At 42.1% G+C, this 19,740-nt stretch overlaps 1 pseudogene; it reads left to right on the top strand.

Moving 5' to 3' along the window:
• The first annotated feature begins 493 nt into the window (after positions 1-493).
• LOC130342349 (U2 spliceosomal RNA) lies at positions 494-598 on the top strand (annotated as a pseudogene).
• Positions 599-19,740: the final 19,142 nt, after the last annotated feature.

Here is a 19,740-nt window from a genome sequence, read left to right as displayed (position 1 = left end):
TCATGTTGCAGAGGCCTTGTGAAAAATGAAAGAAGAGATCTGATTGGTTGCTATGGGCAACTCAGCAGCTTTTCCAGCAAAGTAAAGTTTAAGCACAATACTGTAACACTCCGTCCCACCCCGGGAATCGAGCCACTGCACGGTATTCCATCCACTGTACTGCCGAGACCCTCCTGCTTATCTTACAGTTTTACATACTGTTAGATCCCCATAGACCACAATGGGCCTATTGGTTTCAATGGGCAAAAAATCACAGAGTTAATGCACTAGCCCATTAGTTTTCTATACCATTAAAGAAGGGAGGGCTCAATATTCGCAAAAATTCGCATATGCGCATAAATTTTTGCATATGCGCATACATTTTCGCAAATGCACATAAAAAAATTTATATAACGAATATGCGAATTTCGCGAATATATGACGAAATATCGCAAATTCGAATATGGCCTATGCCGCTCATCACTATGAAATACAAAACAAAAAGTGTGTCCACATTGCTTCTCTACCTTTTGGCTAAGATTAAGTGTAGTATTTGTTCTTATCAGTTTAATATCTGATGCGTCCCCTATCTTTTTTTGTTAAAACATGGTGACCCAGTACTGAAGTGCGTTCTGTCAGGTAAAAATTGCTTCAGGTGCCTGACCTAGGCCCTGCTGCTCAGGTGATGCTGTCATTTTTATTGTAATATTTATTCTGTTCATTTATATTGTGTTGTACTGTACTTTAAAGAAATGTTAAGGATATCTGTAAGGTGGTATGATGCAGAGTAACCATGAGGCCCTGATTCCCCAATGAGAACCCCCAAATTGCCCTGTATATACTGTAGGGGGCAGTAGTTATTCAGTCTGGCTCGAGGCTAGTGTGCTGTGTGCAGAGCTCCATGTGAGCTGCAGTGTGGAAAGGAGTCAGAAGAATTGTGAAGTGATTCCAAGGGAAGTTTAAAGAAAATCTTTTATCAAATCAGTTCCGCTATTCTGCAAGTGTTCCCTGCACAAGAGTTGGTGAGTTCATACCCTAGTGATGTCAGTAAATTGGACTTTAGCAGAACCCTAGTCAGCTTGGGATATTTCAAAGTCTCAAGTCTGTCATGTCTAATAGCAAGTCAATTCAAGTGATAGAAACATAGATTTGTTAGCAGATAAGAACCATTTGGCCCATCTAGTCTGCCCAGTAATCTGAATCCTATCAATAGTCCCTGGCTCTATGTTAAATGAAGGATAGCCTTATGCCTATCCCATGCATGCTTAAACTCCTTCAATGTATTTACAGCAACCACTTCTGCAGGAAGGCTATTCCATGCATCCACTACTTTCTCAGTAAAGTAATACTTCCTAGTATTCCTTTAAACATTTGACCCTCTAATTTAAAACTATGTCCTCTTGTGGTAGTTTTTCTTATTTTAAATATGCTCTCCTCCTTTACCCGGTTGATTCCCTTTATGTATTTAAAAGTTTATATCATATCCCCTCTGTCTCTTCTTCCTTCCAAGCTATACATGTTAAGACCCTTTAACCTTTCCTGGTAAGTTTTATCCTGCAATCCAAGTACTAGTTTAGTAGCTCTGATAAAAAACAGATAAAGCATGCAGTGCAGAAATCTGGAGAAAATACCATGTACAAGTTATCTAATGGGCAGAAATAATTATACTACTCATGTACACACACCCTAGCAGCTTACCCTAAAAAGTTATCTGAAAGTGCAGGAACGCGTTATGTTTTCTGTAGCACTGCTACTTTACTATTGTACATTTTTGTGCTTTTTTGTGCTTCCTGTATGGCGGTGATAGCACTGTAAAGCATACTTATTTAACCCCCTAATGAGGCAGGACATAAATGTACGTCCTGGTGAGCTGGTACTTAACACACAAGGAAATACATTTACATCCTATACACAACCACGAGCATCATAGTGATGCTCGCGTCATGCGAGGCAGGTCCCGGCTGCTGATAGCAGCCAGGGATCCGCCGGTAATGGCCGACATCCACGATCGCACGGATGTCCCCTACTAACCCCTCAGATGCCGTGATCAATACAGATCACGGCATCTGCGGCAGTGCGGTCACTAAAATGGATGATCGGATCGCCCGCACCGCTGCCGCGGCAATTTGATCATCCAGAATAGCAGACGGAGGTCCCATCACCTGCCTCTGCTGCCTTCCATGGGTCTTCTGCTTTGGTCTGAGATCAAGCAGACCAGAGCAGAAGGTGACCGATAACACTGATCAGTGTTATGTCCTATGCATAGCACTGAACAGTATTAGCAATCAAATGATTGCTATAAATAGTCCCCTATGGGGACTATTAAAGTGCAAAAATAAAAGTAAAAAGTAAAAGTAAAAATATTTGAAAAATTTCCTCCCCCAATAAAAATGTAAACTGTCCATTTTTCCCCATTTTACCCCCAAAAAGTGTAAACATTTTTTTTTAAATAAACAGATTTGGTATCACCATGTGCATAAATATCCTAACTATTAAAATATAAGATTATTTATCCCGTACGGTGAACGGCGTGAACGTAAAAGTAAAAAAAAAAGTCTAAATTTGCTGATTTTTTCTAATATTGTATTCCAAATAAAATTGATAAAAAATGTATTAAAAGTTTTATATATGCAAATGTGGTATAAAAAACAACTAAAAGATCACGGTGCAAAAAATTTGCCTTCATACTGCCGCTTATACGGAAAAATGAAAAAGTTATAGGTCAGCAAAATAATGGGATTTTAAACGCCCTAATTTGGTTAAAAAGTTTGAGATTTTTTTTAAGCAGTATAATAATAGAAAAGTATGTAATAATGGGTATCATTTTAATCGTATTGACCCACAGAATAAAGAAATCAGATCTATTTTACCGCAAATTGTACAGCATGAAAACGAAACCTTCAAAACTTGCTTGATTGCAGTTTTCTTATCAATTTCCCAACACAAATAGTATTCTTTTGGTTGCACCATGCATTTTATGGTAAAGTGAGTTAGGTCATTACAAAGGACAACTGGTCGCGCAAAAAACAAGCCCTCATGCTAGTCTGTGGATGAAAATATAAAAGAGTTATGATTTTTAGATGGCAAGGAGGAAAAAACAAAACGTAAAAATTAAATTGTCTGAGTCCTTAATGCCTAAATGGGCTGATGGACCTACACGCCCTCAGCCCGCTCCCTGTCTATAATGCGGGCCATGCTGTGGCCCCGTGTCATAGCAGGTCGGCCCCGGCCGTTGTCTAACAACGGCCGTGACCCGTGGCTAATAGCGCACGGCATTGATCGCAGTGCCACGCGCTATTAACCCTTTAGACTCTGCATTCTAAAGTGAAAGTACAGCACTGCCGGTTATCTCAGGGTGCTGTTCGGAATGTCCGCAGTGAAATTGCGGCTTCCCGAACAGCTGTAAAGACAGCAGGAGGGTCCCTACCTTCCTCCATGATGTCCGATCACCGATCACTGAGATGAGCAGTCAAGCGGCAGAATCATTGATCAATATCTTCCTATGAGAAACCACTGATCAATGTAAAAGATCAGTGTGTGCAGTGTTATAGGCTCCTATGGGAGCTATAACATTGCAACAATAAGTGAACAAAAAGTGAATAAAGATCATTCAACCCCTTCCCTAAATAAAGTTTGAATCACCCCCCTTTTCCAATTTAAAAAAAAATGTGTAAATAAAAATAAACATATGTAGTATCGCCGCTTGCGGACGTGTCCGAATTATAAAAATATATCGTTAAGTAAACCGCACGGTCAATGGCGTATGAGCAAAAAAAATTCCAAAGTCCAAAATAGCTTATTTTTGGTCACTTTTTATTTCATGAAAAAATGAATAAAAAGTGATCAAAAAGATTGATCAATATATAAATGGTACCGCTAAAAACTTCAGATCACCACCCCATAAGCACAAAAATAAAAAAAGTTATAGGGGTCAGAATATGACAATTTTAAACGTATACATTTTCTTGCATGTAGTTATGATTTTTTCCAGAAGTACGACAAAATCAAACCTATATAAGAAGGGTATCATTTTAATCTATGGACCTACAGAATAAAGATAAGGTGTAATTTTACCAAAAAATGTACTGCGTAGAAACGGAAGCCCACAAAAGTTACAAAATTGCATTTTTTCTTCAATTTTGTCGCACAATGATTTTTTTCCCATTTCACCATAGATTTCTGGGTAAAATGACTGATTACAAAGAAAAATTGGTGGCACAAAAAATAAGCAATCATATGGATTTTTTTGCTGCAAAATAGAAAAAACGAAAGTGCAAAAACTGGAAAACCCTCCATCCCCAAGGGGTCAAGGGGTTAAACAAGTGTATAGAAATGATATTTGGGTACCATAGTATAAAGCACTCTCAGGCACTTTGGTATTTGTTCACTCTATCACTGTATGCTATTTGTGAGATGCCAACAAAAAGGGACTACTCAATTTAGTGCATGTTTAGCCTTATTTAAAGGGGTTATCCACCATAAGTTGATTTTAGTACTTACCTGCCAGACAGTAGTGGACATTTTAAGAAGGGTCTGTGCTTGTATTGGAGCTAAATGGCTGTATTGAGATTCCACTATAATGCTGATAATTTATTTTTGTGAAATGGCTATTTCCCGTTGGAATTTCCTGCCTCCAACTACTAGTCCCAGGATTACTTGTTTGAAAGTGTAAGGTAATTTTTTTCCCTCCCACACATCAGCCATCAACCCATTGAAACACAGGTGTGCTGCCTTATATGCTTTGCTGTGAATAACAGACCAGTGTTTTCTAACCAGGGAGCCTCCAGCTATTGTACAACTAGAATTCACTGCAGAAGGATTTCCTTCCCACCCAGTGGTCCCTTCACTCATTGAAGCCGTCAGGCTCCTTTGAACCCCTGACTTGTGATGTAATGTCTTGGGCAGCACTTCAACCTGGAAAAAGAGCCATTATTTTATAGGCTGTCAAAAATAAACATTGGGCAAAGATCACATAAGGAATGTGAGACCACCATCAAACACAGGTACAGACACTATGTTATGAACTACACTAACTTTATAGCTCCCCCCCCCCCAAAACACAGTCAAATATAAAAAATTCGGAAAAACCCCTTTAAGAATATACTGTATATTCATATCAGTGGTATAGAAAACTTGAAAAGCTTTTAGTTACAGTAGCAAAAAGAAGATGCCATATAAAAAATACAATAAAATGTTTTTACTTATTTTCTGTGCTTTGAATGTAACATGTGAGGGACTTAGACTTCTACATTTCACTGCTGCTGTCAATAAGAAAATGAGAGATCAAAGGAAAATGACAAATTTAAGAATATCAAAGGTAATGTAGTATTCCATGCTGCACATCCACCTGAATGGCCAACAATGCATTAGTGGAATGGATCTACAAGAGCGATAGCCCACAGAGAGGAAAGCCTAGCATGGTCCCACTGTTATGAAATTTGTATTTCCTAATAGTCCATATAAAAAGGGATTTTTCTTCATGAGAAAATACCTTTTATATTTTATTCATATTTTATCATTGAAGGTGATTTAATTTGACTATATAGACTGTTGTGTAATAAAGAGGCATATAATAACAAACTTCACTTTTAGTTCCAATAAACATCTACCACCATACATATTGCATATTTTGTTCCAAACGGCGGGGGTCGTGACATCACACCACGCTCCTCGTGATGTCTGTCATGCCCCCTTCCATAGACCTGCATTGAGGGGCCATGACATCACGACACCCGCCACCGGCACCCAGCATTTTTAACTAATGATGGGTGCTGCACATAGGTTGTGGGGGTCCCAGCCGCGAGACCCCCGCGATCAGACAACTTATTCTCTATCATTTGGATAGGGGATAAGATGTCTAGGGGCGGAGTACCCCTTTAAGTTTCTGTCTTTACTTTCTTAAAACTTTAAAACTGACTGTTTTGGAACAATTCACAAGTGTAGCTGTTTTTTATACATTAGCACTAGTACTTCACCCACAGACATCAAATGTTCAGAGTTTGTGAAATCACATCTCTTAGCCATCTGGTGGTTGATGAATGTTTTCATGTTACCTTCTTATACCTTCCAGTAATCTGACATGATCAATGTCACAAAAATTACCACTTTAGAGAGTAATGAAGTCTGAAATGTTAGCATTTCATCAGTATGCAAGTTTTCCGTGACAGAGCCATGGAACTGTATTTCTGCTTATATCGTCTTGCATAAGGTGAATATGGTTCCATAACAAAAAACAAAAATACACACACAATGCACACATTTTTACTAAAATATACAATAATTGTGATTACACCCCTCACATTTTTGTAAATATTTTCTTATATCTTTTCATGTGAAAGACTGAAGAAATGACGCTCTGCTACAATGTAAAGTAGTAAGTGCACTTTTACATGCAATCATTAGATTGCATTCACTGAATACAGTGGTCCCTCAATTTACAGTATTAATTGGTCCAGTTAATTAAAGGGGTACTACCGTGCTGACAACTTACCGTATATACTCGAGTATAAGCCGAGTTTTTCAGCACGATTTTTCGTGCTGAAAACACCCCCCTCGGCTTATACTCGAGTGAACTCCCCCACCCGCAGTGGTCTTCAACCTGCGGACTTCCAGAGGTTTCAAAACTACATCTCCCAGCAAGCCCGGGCAGCCATCGGCTGTCCGGGCTTGCTGGGAGTTGTAGTTTTGAAACCTCCGGAGGTCCTCAGGTTGAAGACCACTGCGGCCTTCAACATCATCCAGCCCCTCTCACCCCCCTTTAGTTCTGAATACTCACCTCCGCTCGGCGCTGGTCCGGTGCTGCAGGACTGTCCGGAGAGGAGGTGGTCCGGTGGGATAGTGGTTCCGGGCTGCTATCTTCACCGGGGAGGCCTCTTCTAAGCGCTTCGGGCCCGGCCTCAGAATAGTCACGTTGCCGTGACAACGACGCAGAGGTGCGTTCATTGCCAACGTACTTCTGCGTCATTGTCAAGGCAACGCCTCTATTCCGGGCCGGAAGCGCGGAGAAGAGGCGCCCCCGGTGAAGATAGCAGCCCGGACCACCTCCTCACCGGACCACCTCCTCTCCGGACAGCCCTGCAGGACCGGACCAGCGCCGAGCGGAGGTGAGTACTCAGAACTAAAGGGGGTGAGAGGGGGCTGGATGATGTTGAAGGCCGCAGTGGTCTTCAACCTGCGGACCTCCAGAGGTTTCAAAACTACAACTCCCAGCAAGCCCGGACAGCCGATGGCTGCCCGGGCTTGCTGGGAGTTGTAGTTTTGAAACCTCTGGAGGTCCGCAGGTTGAAGACCACTGAGGGCGAATGATGAGAAGAGGATGATGAAGGGGGGGGTGTGGGGATGATGAAGGGGGGTGGGGATGATGAAGGGGGGGTGTGGGATGATTACAAGGGGATGATGAAGGGGGGATGTGTGGGATGATAAGGGGATGATGAAGGGGGGATGTGTGGGATGATAAGGGGATGATGAAGGGGGGATGTGTGGGATGATGACAAGGGGATGATGAAGGGGGGATGTGTGGGATGATAAGGGGATGATGAAGGGGGGATGTGTGGGATGATAAGGGGATGATGAAGGGGGGATGTGTGGGATGATGACAAGGGGATGACGATGAGGATGTTAATGACGGGTCTGGATGATTAAAAGGGGGATGAGGTATTTCCCACCCTAGGCTTATACTCGAGTCAATAACTTTTCCTGGGATTTTGGGTTGAAATTAGGGGTCTCGGCTTATACTCGGGTCGGCTTATACTCGAGTATATACGGTATCCCCTATCTAAAGGAAAGGGGATAAGTTGCCTGATTGTGCGGGGTCCCGCCGCTGGGGACCCCCGCGATCTCGCACGCAGCACCCCGGTCTCATCAGGCCCCGGAGCGAACATCGCTCCAAGTCTAATGACTGCCGATCACGGGGCCGGAGTATCGTGATGTCACGGCTCCGCCCCCATGTGACATCACGCTCCGCCCCCTCAATGTAAGTCTATGGCATAGGGCGAGACAGCTGTCTCGTCCCAGCCATAGACTTGCATTGAGGGGCCGGAGCGTGACATCACACGGGGGTGGAGTTCTGATGTCACGATAATCAGCGGATGTTCGCTCCCAGGCCTGATGAGAGCGGGGTGCTGCGTGCGAGATCGCGGGGGTCCCCAACGGCGGGACCCCGCACGATCAGGCAACTTATCCTCTATCCTTTAGATAGGGGATAAGTTGTCAGCACGGTAGTACCCCTTTAATTAATCCAGGACAACCATTGTACTTTGAAACCATTGTTGAGAATATTACTATATGGAAACCTGGTAATTGGTTCTGAAGCCCCAAAATGTAATACAAAGATAGGAAAAAGTGAGGATTAAACAAAAATAAGTATATAACTAATACAAATAAAGCAAATCCTTATATATAAAAGTAAGAAGTCACTGTCTATGTAAAGGATACAGGCTTCTTCAGGGTCCTGTACAGTACATGCAATGTCCTAAAAAAGTAATATGGAGCCACCCTCACCTAGTGTCCAAAGGAACAGCTAACCCTGGCAAAGGTAAAGAGTAGTACTGTATTGTATGTTGAGGCCATTATATGTTGAGGGATCACTATAATGCCATGCCTATTGCATAGCACTACACAGTGAAATTGATGATCCACTGCCTGGCTGCATCAGTGACTTGGCAATTGATGGCAGGAGGCAGATAAGGGGACCCTTTGCCGCCATTTTAGCTCATCAGACCCTTGCGTAAATGTTGCAGGGATTCGATGGGCTCCATTGAGCTACCTGCATCTGTGACTTAGTACTTTGGATGCCATGACTTTTTCCACAACAGGAACATACTTCCCATTAATAGGAACAGCCTTTAGCCCCACATATTTTTTTTCCAGGACTTGACCCCTGGTTAATGACGGGCAGCAGTGGGATTGTCGCTGCCAGTCATTAGCTATGAGCATCCGGCTATTAATAGCATTGAAGCAAGCACAGCTCCTGCAATTTTTTTTTTACCAGATGTCCAGAAAGAATTTTAATCCATGAAAGGGCGATAAGTATTAAGATTGTGTTGCCATCATTTTATTTGTGCAAACTTCTCAGAGAAATTGTATGATACAATTGTATTATAATTGTACTCCCCTGGAAAAAAAAAATTTTTTTAAATCAACTGGTGCCAGAAAGTTTAACAGATTTGTAAATTACTTCTATTTAAAAATCATAATTCTTCCAGTACTGATCAGCTGCTGTATACTACAGAGGAAGTTCTTTTCTTTTTGAATTTCCTTTCTGTCTGACCACAGTGCTCTCTGCTGACACCTCTGTCCATTTTAGAAACTGTCTGGAGCAGGATAGGTTTGCTATGGGGAACTGAACAGTTCCTAAAATGGACAGAGGTGTAAGCAGAGATCACTGGGGTCAGGCAGAATCGAAATTCAAAAAGAAAATAACTTCCTCTGTAGCATACAGCAGCTAATAAGGAGTGGAAGGATTAAGATTTTTAAATAGAAGTAATTTACAATTTTAAATAGAAGTAATTTTAAATAGAAGTAATTTCTGGCACCAGTTGATTAGAAAATAAGTAAATAAATACATGTTTTCCAGGGGAGTACCCTTTTAACATTCTATTTTTTGCTTTATACGCCAGTGAGAGAAAAAAAATATGAGCTACTTTAGAGAAGGAGAGTTCATGCAACTCCATAGAATGTGACATTGAAGCTTCCGAAACATATATATATATATATATATATATATATATATATATATATATTTATATTTATATTTATATATATATATATATATATATATATATATATATATATATATATATATACAGCAATTATCAGGGACTAAATTTATTTTTAAGTTTGGAGAAACTAACAAAAATATTGTTCATGGAAATCTTTTTTTTTTCCTGATATTAAAAGTAAAACTTTTTTTTTTTATATTTCCCTAACACATGATCTTAAATGGTCACTGTCAGATCCAAAAACTTGGTATATGGTGTTACTGATGAAAATTAAAGACCTTTTGTAGTATGATTGTTTACATTTTTTGGAATATTTAATAAAAAAAAATGGTTCCTGAAAATACCACCACAAGGGGTCCCCATACCTACTTGGATACTAACCAGTCCTGCAGCAGCATGAGGATTGTTCATGAGTCATGGACAAGTGATGACTTATGGAGAAGGCTGCATGAGCAGACACACAAATCCCCTCCAACCACCACAAGGGAGGTATACGACCCTCCCCTTGAGAACTATTGAAAGGAGGGATTTTAATAATAAATAGAGGTGATATAGGCATAAAAATTAGATATACATAGTCAGGATTAGGTAGTAAGTAACATATTCATTTTTTTTTGTTGGATTGATCTGACAGTGCTTTAATACATTTGTAACAGTCAATTCTACAATGAAATTATGAGTGATACCAAAGTACTGTATTTGAGAGATGGTATAGGGGATTGAGGAAGAAAATGTAAGAAATTAGGTTAGTAAACTTTTTCACCATTTGGTAGGAAATTTGAGTGAAAACAAGAAATATATCAGATATACATAGTTCATTTTAGGACATTGTCAGTCATCAGCCATAACTCCATCCCACATCAGGCAAAACTATGGCTTCCTGCCTCTTCCCTTAGACCAATCTCTGTCAGTCATCGGCCACAACTCCCTCCTCCCTCATCCGAAACTCCGTCATCCCTCTGCTATACAGGTTCTGCTATATATGCTATTCAGTGTCGGCTCTGCTATACAGACTCTGTAGAACATGTAGTGTCTGTAGTACATGTGCAAGTTTCACAGTTTTGACTCTGCTATACATGCTCTGCAGTGTCGGCTATGCTATACGAGGCAGGAAGTTTCATCTGTGGGAGAATCGTCTGAGGGATGACGGAGTTTTGGTCGCAGGAGTTTCGGATGAGGGAGAAGGAAGTTGTGGCTGATGACTGACAGAGATTGGTGTGAGGGAGGAGGCGGGATGCTGTTTTGCCTGATGGGGGACGGAGTTGCGGCTGATGACTGATGAAGATTGGTCTGAGGGAGGAGGCGGGATGCTGTTTTGCCTGATGGAGGTCGGAATTACAGATGATGACTGACAATGTCCTAAAATGGACACCATGCAGATAATTATTTGAAATTTTTAATCTTCATATGTCTCTCTCCATTCTACAATTCACATACGATTAGAGAATAATGAAATTAATCTCTAATCGTATGTCAGTAATCCAGGTAGTATATGTGCGTGACCTGTGGGTGAAGTGTTATGAGTGCATGGGGTATGAGGAAACTATTGATTGAATAGGGGGTGTTGAAAAGGAAAAAAGACTGTGAAAAACCTACCTAAAATTGTTTTTAGGGTGGAGTTAAATCTATGGATGTTGACAATTATCTTATTGTCCAGGCTACAGCTTTCCAGAGAACTGGTGCAGCACAAGAAAAACCATTAAAATTTATCATAACTGCAAGACTGCAATTATTTTCTCTCTCTGGGAGCCATGATATATTTTCAAATTGAAATGGAAGATACTAGTCTTAGATCTTTACCATGATGTGTTGAAAGTAGGTAAAGTGGGCAAGCAAAAGGGTCTGAGCTACGTTGACAATGTCTAAATTGTCATGGCTAGATGGCTGAGTCAAAGCATCTACAAAATGGCAGGTCTTTTGGGATTTTCTTGGTATGTAGTGATTAGTACCTGCTAGAAATAAGCAACCGTAGAACTTGCTTTCACTCAGAACTTTGCAAAAAAACAATGTTTGTCGGATTTTAGAATTTTGCCAGATTCAGTTTGTGTGAGCCAGGAGACGGTGCTATTATAGGTGAAGGGATAAAGAACACATGACGTTTTGGTGCCTGAATGCCTAGGATGAGAAGGTAGGAACACTAAGATGATGTCAGGGTAGACCAGAATACTTTGCAACTATCAGCAAAATCACAGGACCACAGGTTAGGCACTGCATACAGCTTCAAGGTTAATCAGGGGACAGCATGGGATTTGTCTAAAAGGAGCCATAAAGCCCTTATAAACTGCATTGCGTCTGCCTTCTTTGACAGAAAATAGGCAGTCCAGCAACAGAAACCTGCAATAAGTCAGTATCATTGAATAGAGTGCTCGCTGTGCCAGCACAGTGCATATCATTCATTCCAGGTACAATTTTGTCCTTGTTCTTGGGATTGTGTAGGTCCCAGCGGTTGCACCATTACTGACAAGCTTGTTATCCCTTGTGGTAAATAGGGAATAACTTACTCAGTTGTGGATATTCCTTTAATCTTCCTGAAAATAGGCGTTTATTTACATCCTCTGTGGCCTACGGATGTATGAAGCGTTATTAGCAACCGGGACCCATGGCTAATTCCGAAGTCAGGCTGAAATGCAATAAATCCTGTTCTCCATCATCTCAGCGGGCTGATCAGAACCAGTGCGGCAGAATTTTGGTGTCTCGAACAGCTGAGAGAACGGTGGGAGGTCTCTAACCTTCCTCCCTGTTGTTCGATCGATGCTCCAATGCTGCAGCCAGCCATGGCAGGCTTTAGCAATGGAGCACTGATAACACTGATCAATGCTGTTCTATGGAGCAGCATTTAACAGTGTATGCAATCTGAGGATGGCATGTAATTTAATTTATGGGGACTAAGAAAAGTGTAAAAAAAACTGCATATATATATATATATATATATATATATATATATATATATATAGATGCAAATCATAAAATGTTGCATTATCTTGTAATACCTTTTTTATTGGACTAACAGCATTTTGTATAGACAAGCTTTTGGGATTCCTCCCTTTATCAAGTCTAAAGATCACTGAGAGGCTGTGGACTCACTGGACTAATATGGCTACTCAAATTTACATGTGAAAAGTAATACATGTGCATAAACCCCTTCCCTAATAGACTTTTGAATCACCCTCCCCCCCTTTTACCATTCCTCATATAAAATTATATAAACCAAAAAAAAATATGTGGTACATAAAAGTCCAAACTATTAAAATGAAATGTTAATTTTATCACCACGGAAATAACATATCTGTTATAGGGGTCAAAGGAGAACAATTTTAGACATGCAAATTTTCGTACAAAAAGTTAACATAAAAAAAAAACTAAATTGGGTATAATTTTAATCTTATGGACCAACAGAATAAAAATCATGTGTCATTGTTACCGAAAAGTGCGCTACATGGAAACAGAGGCCACCAAAAGTTGCTCCACAAATAATTTTTTGTTTCTTTCACTGTACATTTGGAGGTAAAATGAGTGATGTCATTACAAAATACAATTGGTGACGCAAAAAACAAGCCCTCATATGGGTCTGTAGAGTTATGTCTATTAGAAGGCAAGGAGGAAAAAAAAACTCAAAAATACAAATTGGCTAGATCCTGAAAGGGCTAAGAAAATGTTTATGGGTCAATAAACTGTGGCACTTTTCTAAACTATTCAAAATCTATTATTCAACTTTCAAGAACATTTTAGTTAAATATCCTTAGGAAGATGGATTTACACTCCTAAGGAATACCTGAGGTTGAACGCATAGGTGTTAGCAGAATAAAGCCTATCATTTGTCAAAATCATGCTAGGATTTCTGGGAGCTAGCTTCAATGCTGAGCCTTCATTCTTTATACATATTCTCTTTTGCCTTTGCTGAGAGCTCAACTGGAAAGGTCATTTATTAGGGCTGAACTGTTCAATGGATTCGTTTCATCTGGTTGTGCTTGACCAGCATATGCTAAACCCACTGCTCTTTTTAACGCCAGTAATAATCTTTTATCTTCACAATATTTGCTGAAAATTCTAAATTCATACATTACTTAATATCATCAGAAGTGGTCCTGCTAAACCCAGCAGTATATTAGTGACCAGACTCTCCTATTGCTGATTTATCCAGGGCTTTACAGCAACCAGGTGTGAGATTACACTATTGTCTCTTCTATAAACTGAAATGTCAGGGCATTTATTTTCCTTTCTCTCTTTTATAGCTGATTCAAAGGCTTTGCTCTAAACCAGAGGCATTTAGCTTCCCTTTTGCTTTTTCATTAACCTCTGATATGATTTGTTGCTCTGCAATCTAGTGCCAGTGGCTGTAAACCTGAAATCAGGAGAGAGTTAGATACCCAATATAGATTTTAATACATGGAAATATAACTAGAAAATATAAAGTAGGAATCTAGTATGGAATGGAAAAATATTTACTTGTAAATGGCATATGGTCTTATGTACACAGTGTAACTGATTGGAAGTTTATGCCGGGAGCATGGACTTCAATATTTTCCTAATGTTAAATTGTAGGCCATTAAATACTTGTATAGTTATTTAATGTTGCCAGTGCCACATTTACCTATAAATGCATCCCTAATCCACTCTACTGTGTGGGACACCAAGAGGGCATTATTACTCTTTGGCATGCTATAGATGCTGGAAAAAGTTTGTATGGCAGTTTCTATGGCAATAATTTGCTGCTGGAAGAAACTGTTTTGATGCTAGATGAAGAAGGAAAGAGAAAGTGAACAACTCCAATAAGATAAGATGTCATCTGTGATTCACTGAATGTAACTGCACTGTAATCACTTATATGGTCTGCAACGCCTGTGCAGATCTAATAGCTACCTCTGTAGGGTCACTGTATAAGGGGATATTGTAGTGGATTTTATTCAGTAGCAGTGTAATGGTAATAGTTGGTCATTATATGGTGGTAATATGTGGTCATGGTGTGGCATGTGTACTGATATTATTGGTGATATTATTCTCAGTATACAGGATTTGGTCATTAACAGTATCATGGTAATATGTATGGTAATACTATTACTCCTTATATACTGGTATCATTGGTAATACTGGTATTATTTGGTAATTGTATGCTTTATTTAGAGGTATACAATATTATTCTTACCTATGTTGAAATTGCTAACATCTTGCTGAAGGGGGAAAAAAATGCTTGAGGGGGTATTGCCATCCCAACTTGGTATCCGTAATCATGGGATACGGGTTAACAGCTGATCGGGGAGGTCCAACCACTGTATTTCTGGGAAGTACAATGTCATTAAGACCCACACATTGTTGAAATAAAGCAAGCAGCACTAGCAGCAAAACCGAGTAACAGGCAGCTGGGAACACTGCCATAGGCAGCATCTGTACACCATACAGTCTATGCCAGAAATCCCTAGAACCGTGCCTTTTAAGGGAAGGACAGGAAGACAAAAATGCTTGTCCAGGGTCCAGTCCTGTGAACAGCCATAACATTAAAACATTGACAGATGAAGTGACTAACTTTATTTTTCTCATAACAATGGCACCCGTTAATGGATGGCATATAAATAAGTAGCTGGCACATGATTGCCCAAGGCTGATTGATGTGCACGGTCTGTCTCATGCAATCCCTCAAGAGGGAGAGAAAGAAACATCAAGAGGCTTTCAGCAAATTTCCCACAGACTTTGGCAGGACCGCTATGATCAAACATAGGATCCTCACTGGAGACAATCCACCCATTAAAGAGAGGCATCGCCCTGTGGCTCCTGGGATGTATCAGACTATAAAGAAAATGTTGGTAGATATGAAAGAGGCCGATGTCATCCAAGAAAGCCAGAGTCCGTGGGCTGCACCTTTGATCTTGGTGAAAAAGAAAGATAGCACCATCCGCTTCTGCATGGACTACCGGAAGCTAAACAACATAACTCATAAGGATGCCTATCCTCTCCCACGCATTGAAGAATCCTTGACGGCGTTGGGGTCTGCCGCCTACTTTTCCACACTGGATCTGACGAGCGGCTACTGACAAGTGCCAATGGCAGAAGAGGACAGAGAGAAGACCGCATTTGTGACCCTTATGGGCCTCTTCGAGTTCAAAAGTATGCCCTTTGGACTGTGCAATGCACCAGCCACTTTCCAACGCCTAATGGAGCGATGCTTAGAGCACCTTAACTTCCAGAGTGTTCTATTGTATCTAAATGACGTCATAGTCTATTCTCGAACATATCAGGAACACCTGGATCGTCTGAAAGAAGTTTTCCAAGTTCTTATCTGACATGGACTCAAGGTTAAGCCTTCCAAATGTCACTTACTGAAGCCTCAAGTGCACTACTTAGGACATGTTGTCAGTGCCTGATCCAGACAAAGTGAGTGCTGTGAAAGAGTGGCCTACACCCAGGATGGTGCAAGATGTCCAAAGTTTCCTGGGGTTTGCTGGATATTACCGGCGTTTCATCCCTCATTTTGCTCAAATTGCCGGACCCTTGACCGAATTACTGAGAGGGACTGCCCGGGATAATTACAATGGGAGGCTTCCCATCCAGTGGGCCGAAGAACAAGAGGATGCCTTCCGAGCCCTGAAGTATCTCCTCACGGAACTCCCCATATTGACATATCCTGACTACAGCCTGCCTTTCCGCTTATACACAGACGCTAGCTTTGAAAGTCTGAGGGCGGTCTTATCTCAAGTGCAAGATGGCAAGGAGAGGATGATTGCCTATGCCAGCCGGCATCTTCGAGGTGCTGAGAAGAATGATGCTAACTACAGCTCCTTCAAGCTGGAACTCCTGGCCCTGGTTTGGGCTATTACTGAGAAGTTTAAAGACTATCTGGCTGCTACTCCCTTCATGGTCTACACTGATAACAACCACTTGGCCCATTTGAACACTGCTAAGTTGGGAGCTCTTGAACAACTACGACTTTAAAGGGGTACTCCGCCCCTAGACATCTTATCTCCTATCCAAAGGATAGGGGATAAGATGTCAGATCGCCACGGTCCCGCTGCTGGGGAGCCCCGGGATCCCCACTGTGTCACCCCGCTCTCATTACAGCACAGAGCGAGTTCGCTCTGTGCGTAATGATGGGCGATACGGAGGACGGAGGAGCGTGACGTCATGGTTCCGCCTCTCGTGACATCACGGCCCGTCCCCTTAATGCAAGTTTATGGGAGGGGCCGTGGCAACCGCCACGCCCCCTCCCATAGACTTGTATTGAAAGGGGCAGGCCGAGACGTCACGAGGGGCGAAGCGCGGTGCCGCAGCAGGGATCCCAGGGCTCCTCAGCAGCAGGACCGCGGCAATCTGACATCTTATCCCCTATCCTTAGGATAGGGGATAAGATGTCTAGGGGCGGAGTACCCCTTTAACATCAAGTACCGCAGAGGAAAAACCAATGTCAACGCGGATGTACTTTCTCGCATGGCCCAGGGAGAAACACCTCCTGCTGAAGATGTGTGGGAAGATGTAGAAATGCCTCCCTTCTACAGAAGGTTCGTGAGCCAGAATGCTCTAACTACCCAGGCGGGTGACAGACCTGAATCTCCCAAGGTCTCTGAAGATTTGTCTACCTGGAAGACGCTTCAGGATGAGAGCAGAGTTATCGGGGACCTCCTCGACTATTGCCTCCACAAGAAAGTGCCTACTCCGGTGCGCAAGGCCCATAGAGACTTCGAATTGAAGCGACTGTGGCGGCAAAGAAACCACCTGTTCCTGCACAAGGGGTTGGTCTACCGAAATTCCCTAGACCCAGTCTCTGGAGACCGCATACGCCAGATTGTGGTTCCCCGGAGGGATGCAGCCATGGTTCTGAATGCTTATCATGACCAATCCGGACACTTCGGGGTCTATAAGACAGAGATCACTGTTAGAAGGAGATTTTACTGGATTGGGATGCGGGGAGACATCGAGAAATGGTGTGCTGAGTGCTCCGTGTGCAACGTGATAAAGAACCCCTGGAGGGACACAAGAGCCCCTTTGCATCCCATCTGTACAGGAAGACCGAATCAAATTGTTGCCTTGGACCATGTGAAGCTGGCCCCCACTCGATCTGGCTATTGTCACGCTCTAACAATGGGGGACCATTATTCCAAGTGGGTGGTCGTGGTCCCCGTCAAGGATCTTACCGCCAAGACTGCTGCTCAACTCTTCTATCGGCATTGAATCCAACCGTTGGGGTGTACTGAATCGGTCCTCACGGATCGGGGAACCACCTTTGAAGCCCAGTTGTTCCAGGAACTTTGCCAGTTGCACGAGTGCAAGAAGCTCCGGACAACAGCCTACCATCCCCAAGGGAATGGACTCTGTGAGAGGATTAATCAAGTGTTCATCCAGATGCTCAGAGCAGCATCTGTCTCGAAGCACGAAGAGTGGCCTCAGCTGCTGCCAGAACTCCTGGAAATCTACAACAACACTGTCCACTGCTCTACAGGGAATACGCCCTTTTTCTTGATGATGGGCCGACACGGCTAATTGCCAAAGGATCGAACCTTTGGCCTACAGGCACCTTTCAACTATTCTCCTCAGGCTTCCCAAGGTTGGGTGTCAGAGCATCGACGAAGAATTGAGGAAGCCAAGGACATCGTCGAGAAGAAAATGGGTGAAGTTCATGAGCGCCAGCAGAAAGATTATAATCGGCATGCTTCGGCTCAGCCCTTGCAGCTTGGAGATAAAGTGTGGCTCAGAAAATTTCCTAGAACCCATAAATTGGACTCCCTGTGGGAAACGGAGCCATATACCATCACTGCAGTTCCTTACCACGAAATGGACATATATGAGATACAAAAAGATGGGTTCGAGCCACAGGGGGTTCACCGGAATAGGATAAAAGTGTGCCGGAAAGAAGATACGCTTAGCCTATTGCCTCCTACTCCTCCTGATCCACCTGCTATTTCTACTCCACCTCCGACAAGGCCTGAGAGTATGTGCCGGGAGAAGGAATTCATCCCACTATGGACGTTCCTTTGTTCTCATCTCAGCAGCCTACCATGTATTGGGGCATACCGTTCCCAGCTCCATCCAGTCAGCCAACACTGGTCGCACCAACCAATCAGTTGCCAGTAGCTGTTGCCCCATGGCAACCACCATTGGTTGCTACACCCAATCTCAGTCCTGTTCCTGTGACTGCTACGGACATTGAAGCCACCAGTCCATCTGTCTTGAGAGAGCCCCTCAGTTCTACCGAAGAAGTTGCTCCCGTTTCCAGCCCTCCAGCTGGTCCCTCGGGGACTGAAGCTCTTGAAGAATCCTCAAGTGAAGGAACTCCTGATGACTCGGAGGTGGTGTTGCGGCGATCTCAAAGGACTACACAGGGCAAACTACCCATCAGGTACCAGGACTCACATTTAGTACCTGCACACATGGTACCTCTGATAACACACTTCAATGCTCTGCCAATTACATATTAGTACCCTAGATTATTCACTTAATGTACTTCTTCAAAATTTCTCTAGTACATACACAAAAACAAATAAATATCTCACTTAAGTAACACTTAAGGAATTATCGCATATTGATAGCCAATTCCTGCCACTGTTAGGTACACTTCTTTTCTCCTTTCATTGCGTGTGTGAGATGCTCTGCCTGGCCAGTAGGAGCTCTTGCAAATACAGAAAATAAACACGTAATTCTTAGAATAACTTGGATAGGTTGTTTTGAAAGTGCTCTAGGGGTAAGTAGCGTGTAGTCGATAGACCCTAGCAGCCACCCTTATTGTGACCTAGCTTAGGGCTAGCCAGTATACCTTTCATGTACTAACTAACAGGTAACTTATTGTTGGCATAAAATGTGTGAGATAACAAAATGTATAGTCAGCTTGAAACTAACAGTATAGAGAGCTGAACCAATGTCTAGTAAGCCTAAAAAATGTATAATAAGTTTTATAAAGTTATATAGGAAGCTAGAAACTAAAGTATAGATAGCTTCTTTAAGTGCCTAGATAGCATTCAAATGTCTAGATAGCATTCACGTGTCTAGATAGCATTCAAATGTCTAGATAATATTCAAATGTCTAAGTAGGATGTCTAGCTTAAATATAAATCAGAGAAAA

Source organism: Hyla sarda, chromosome 1, assembly GCF_029499605.1.
Source record: "Hyla sarda isolate aHylSar1 chromosome 1, aHylSar1.hap1, whole genome shotgun sequence".
NCBI lineage: Eukaryota > Metazoa > Chordata > Amphibia > Anura > Hylidae > Hyla > Hyla sarda.
This window is presented reverse-complemented; position numbering and strand designations above follow the sequence as displayed.